Here is a 5,519-nt window from a genome sequence, read left to right on the forward strand (position 1 = left end):
GCTTTCCTCATGGGTCCCACTTACAAGGAAAAACTACTAAATAGGGATAAACTAGTTAAGATACAGTTCAGGCTGCTGTAAAAATAAAAAAGAGAGAAGAAAAAGTGTGAGTTTATTTTCCTGAAGTAACAGCCTGAACATCAGTATTCAAGAGCTGAGATGGGACTCCTTGTTGGAGATCCAGGTTCCTCCTTTGTCTTGCTCTGCTATTCTCATTACACCATCTTGTGATGTCAGATGGCTACTCCAGCTCCCACCCTCATGTCCGTATTCCAGCTGGCAAGAAGAAAAGGAGTCAGAGAGGGTGCCCTGCATTACTTTCAAAGCACAATCTGAAAGTTCCAAACATCAATTCCACTTTCATACCATTGGCCAGAAGTTAGTCACATGATGACACCTAGCTGCAAGGGAGGCTGGGAAAAGTAGTCATAACTCCAGCTGGAACATCACTACAGAAGAAGGGGAGGATGTAGTATTGGAGGACAGCTAGCACTCTCTGCACAAAGGGCCAGGCAGGAATATAAATCAGTGAAGCCTGGTGGGTATAAGGACATGTGCATATTTTGCGAGGGTGGCAGAGTCTAAAACAGACAGGAGAGTCCCACTTTCAGGGGCAGCCACGTTTACCCAAGTTATACTGTCATGCAGAAACTTATGCTCAATGTTCCAGATCTGTTGTTTTCAAGAGAAGCCAGAAATATTTTTTAAAAATTGTTTACATGTTAGCTAAAAATAAAAATTTTAAACTCTGTATGGGCCCAAGATATCTGTGGACTGGCATTTGGGGCCCTATGATTTGTATGAAAATACCAATGTGCTTAACTTTCTGCCTTAAATGCAAAACTTTTGAAACCTAAACTTAGAGCTAATGGACAAATAAGGCTAATAATGGGCTATAATCAAGATAAACTCTTTGAAGTAAATAATATGATTGCTTGCTAGTTGGGCATTGAGACAAAATCATCATGGGTTGGCTATTCATTTCTTTCATCCCTCAAACATTATTTCACTTTTAGGTGTGAAATCATTTTGACCTCTCTGGGTTGCAATGACCGGGCAGTTGGTCAACCAGAGAAGTGACCGGAGGAAATGCTCAGGCTCCATTTTCCATGTGTAAGATGGAGATGATGTGTGCAGTGGCCGCAACATGCAGAGAGGGGCCAGAGTAGGTTTACAGTTGTTTGTGTGGAAAATAATACAATAAACTCTTGTTTTGCATACTCACAGCTATAAACCTACTTTTGTCCACCTTGTGTGCCACTCAGAGTGCCTGCTGTGGGGAGTGTGACTGACTGTCGCCCTGGACACTGCTTCTGGATCCACCACCACGTTCGTGTGAAGGCCACCCTTCCCGTAAGTTGTTCTCAACCAGCCACGGAGCACAGAAGAGGGACTTCTCCAGTGGTTGACTTTGGCTCCAGGACTCCTCATTGCCTGGCCAAAACTTTCTTGCAACTGTTCTGCGGTCAGAGACTCCTCCAGCCCTTCCTTCCTCCTTTCACAGGTGGCAGAACTTCTCTCCCACTTTCTCCTGCTTCCTCCTCCCTTCTGCACAGGCTTCCCCCTTATAATCCTTTGTATATCTAATCCTGTATTTTTTTTCTTTTTCTTTCTTTTCTTTTCTTTTCCTTTTCCTTTTCCTTTTCCTTTCTCTCTCTCTCTCTCTCTCTCTCTCTCTTCTTTTTTTTTTTTCTTTTGGTAAGAGGAGGAGAAATAGCAAGGCAGACTCCCATATACACCTGAGCAGGATCCACCCAGCAACCCCATCTAGGGCGATGCTCAAGTACGGAGCTTCTTTAGTACCTGAGGCTGATGTGCTCGGACCAACTGAGCTACCCTCAGCATCCGGGGCCACGCTCGAACCAATGGAGCCACTGTCTACGGGAGGGGAAGAGGGAGAGAAGTGGGGAAAGATGGGGGAGAGAAGCAGGTGGTCATTTCTCCTGTGTACCCTGACTGGGAATCAAACCCAGAATGTCCATATGCTGAGCCAATGCTCTAATTACTGAGCCACTGGCCAGCACTTCTAATCCTATCTTGATGTCTGCTTCAGAGTAGACCCGAACTAATACGTGGTACTGATAACAACAGCAGATACAGGAGCTGTTATCATTTACAGTGTGCTATGTACTAGGCACTGAGCTTACACAAATTCTAAGAAATAGAAATAGATTCTTTGGCAATAATAACTAGCTTTATTGAGCATTTACCATGTTCTGGAGCCATACCTTAAAGCCTTACATGCAATCTTCACAAGAATTCTAAGGTGGATAGTGAAATGTTGTTTTGATTTTACAGATGTGGAATGAGGTTAAATAACTTGCTCAAGGTCATACATCAAGTAGGTGATTGACAGTGATTCAAACCCAAGTTCGTCCTACTCGAAAGCCCAGCTGCTCATATGTCAGATATTTGTATAATCTCTCCCCAATTTCTACCGTATCCAAATATCACCGCATACTGCCTTCACAACTTACATTATTTATGAATCGCATCTTTATTATTATTTATGTAACATTTTTCTTTAAATTAACTGATTTTAAAAACAGATATATTTATTTTTTAAAAAGAAACATATATCTCTAAAACAATAGTAAATTGCTATATCTTGCCACAAATTAAAGATAATCTTAAAGATAATCACAAGAAAAACAAAACAATATTATCAAATTTTATCTAGACAGTATTATAACATTTAAGTAGATACTATAACTAAAGACATCAAATCTAAAGTCTGCACTCATCTTGTAGGTTTTTTTAAGGGAGACTAGCAGGTGTTAGATGTTAAAGAAGTACCAACTTCAAGTGAAGATTTTTTTTTCCTCGATGAAACCAGAAAGATTGAAAAAATTTAATAAGAGACTAACTTTCTCAGCCTGTGACCCAAAGCTCTTTAATGCTATGTCCACATAGCCCTAAAATCGTCCTGGGTTGGATGCTTTGGGAAATTATGACTAATGTGGAAGTGGAGAATGCTCATTTGGAAAGTGGAGAACAACCAATTTTACATCATTGTCCCTTGTCCCCCAAAAGAAAAAATTAACTTCGTTACTTTTCAGCCTTCGCAGGTTCTCAGTGCACACAGTTGTACCCTCTGGTTATCTGGAGGGTGCAATCTTTCAAAAGTAAAACAACCAGAGACTGCAGCCTGAGTGAACCCTGCTTTTTGGGCAGGTGTATCCGGTAGAGAAACAAAACACAGCTCTGTGGTTAGGCCGCCTAGCGCACTGGAGTTCAGCACATTCACAAATCAGCCTGCCTGGGCGGGCGCCGAACCGCACACAGCGACAAAGTGGGGCCCGTGTAAAAACCTCCCAGCCTCTTTGAGTTTGGAAAACAGCACCGATCCAGAGCTAAGCAACGTGGATGGATAAGGGCAGGACACACCATCTCTCGGCTCTCCCCGGACCCCTCCCAGCCCAATACTCCATAATATGGAGTAATGAGAGTACAGAGAGTAATGTTACTCACCGAGAGAATGGATGAGATCCTACTGTACCAGACGGCACAGTTTTGCTGCACATAAACACATTTCAGGAAATCATACCCCCATTCTCTCTCTAGGGTTTAACCCAAAAAGAAGAGCCCAGCATCTGGCCACTCTGTGAATCAGACAGTGCTCTGAACCCAGCAATGAGGTGAAGAGGGCTTGTCACCAGTCCTCCCTTCTGACTCCAAGTTCCTGAGTCATTTTCCATTATGGATCATCTGTATTTGGTTTGGTAAGTGGTTGGCAAATTTAGTTGGGCCTAGAAATAGGGAAAGGACTGGGATGCCATAGTGGAGAAGTTTCAGATCCTCTAGTCACCGTCACAAAATCCCAGTCTTGTGTCCACTTTGCAGATGGGAACTCAGTGTCACTAGGAGCTGAAATGAGTGGCTGATACTGAGGTCTGACAGTGAGTCTACGGCAGACCCTCATCCTGTACTTCCCCCAGACTTCTGGATCTTTAGCATATTATTCTTTTGAATAAACCATCATCCCCAGCAGACATAAGTAGTGAAGGAGGAATAACAAACATTTATTGAATGTTAAACACCTTAAAGGCCTCACCTGATTTAATGCTGAAACTCCAATGGGATTAGTCAATTGATTGATTGATTGATTCATCCCTCTCTACCGATGAGAAAATTGAAACACAAAGAGGTTAATGGTCAAAGATCACCCAAAGCAAAAATTCAAGCCCAAATGCTTTCACCGCAATGTTTGAACTCACAAACGCTCTGCTGCCTTTTGAGTTGGACACACGTGAGTTCAAATCCAGGCTGTATCTGCTAGTAGCTGTGCAACCCTGGGCAAGTCACTTACCCACTCTGACCACTGTTTTCTTATCTATAAAGTGCCTACCACTTAAGGTTAGTAAAGCTCAATAAATGTTGGGTATTGGTAGCAACATAATAGTGGCTCAAAGGATTGATCCCTTCCTCTCTGTTTCTCTAAGGTTGTCCTCTTTCCAGTTATTCCCAGCTGTTGACAAAAGTGGAGCCTTCCATTTTACCTCAGCCACCACGGATGGCTAATCGGGGGCAGAGAAGCTGTAAGACAAAGAAAAACTCATCCGTCCTCCTCACACAGACTTTGCCCATGGGGGCCACATGCAGGGAGTCATGGCAGGCTCCACTTTGCACCTTCAGAACCATCAAGGATTTTTAAAGGTACTGACAAAACCCAGGAGATAGATGGCATCATAGAGCTGTTTGTCACAGAAGGGACCGTACCTAATGTGGGAGCCTCTGAGAACAAGACAAATGGTGCTAAAGATCTCTGTGTGCCCAGGACATTTCAGAGAATGAGTCCACTGTGGGACATGAACTGAGGAATGGCCATTCTTTGAGGAGAACCATAAAGTTTGCAGAATTTCTATGGATGATGGTTATGAAATATGTCTGTGAATTCTTTGACACTCTTCTCATCAAGGGGTGGAGTCTAATTTCCTTATCCTTGAATATGGACTGGATCTAGTAACACTGTGTGACTTCCAAGGCAAGCTTATAAGAGGTATTTTAGCCTGCTTCTCTCTCAGGACTCTTGCTCTCCAAAGCCAGCTGCCATGATACGAGGAAGACCAAGGGAAAATGGAGAGGCCAAGAATAGGGGTTCCAATCCTCAACTCTAAGTGAAGTCCTAGAGAACAGATAGCCTTTGAAATGACTCTAACCCCAGTCACCATCTCACTGCCACCTCGTGAGAGACTCCAAGTGAGAGCCACCTCCTGGGCCCAGACAACAATAAATGATTATTGTGTTACGCCACTAAGCTTGGAGTGAGTTGTTATACTGCAGTAAATAACTGGAACACTACAACGTATTTCACAAAGCTCTGTGTATGGGTCACCATTAGCTACCATGAGCTTTATGTAACTGTTAGTTGCTGTCCCTTAGAAACTATTACTTTAACACTTATTTTCATGATGCCTAATCATTAATTTTTGTTAGGTACTTATCAAATACTTTTATGATCCACAGTAAGCATTTTGATCAATTTATTTGAAAATAACTCCACAATAAGAACTGGAAAA

The 5,519-nt window shown here is 42.6% G+C and overlaps 1 long non-coding RNA gene across 1 annotated transcript; it reads left to right on the forward strand.

Annotated features, from left to right (window-relative positions):
• The first annotated feature begins 1,237 nt into the window (after window positions 1–1,237).
• Window positions 1,238–4,545, forward strand: LOC136337843 (uncharacterized). Its single transcript, XR_010731890.1, has 3 exons — window positions 1,238–1,353; window positions 3,565–3,722; window positions 4,443–4,545. It is a non-coding gene; the product is annotated as an uncharacterized lncRNA (long non-coding RNA).
• The last annotated feature ends 974 nt before the right edge of the window (window positions 4,546–5,519 follow it).

The sequence above is a fragment of the Saccopteryx bilineata genome, chromosome 5, assembly GCF_036850765.1.
Source record: "Saccopteryx bilineata isolate mSacBil1 chromosome 5, mSacBil1_pri_phased_curated, whole genome shotgun sequence".
Taxonomy (NCBI): Eukaryota; Metazoa; Chordata; class Mammalia; order Chiroptera; family Emballonuridae; genus Saccopteryx; species Saccopteryx bilineata.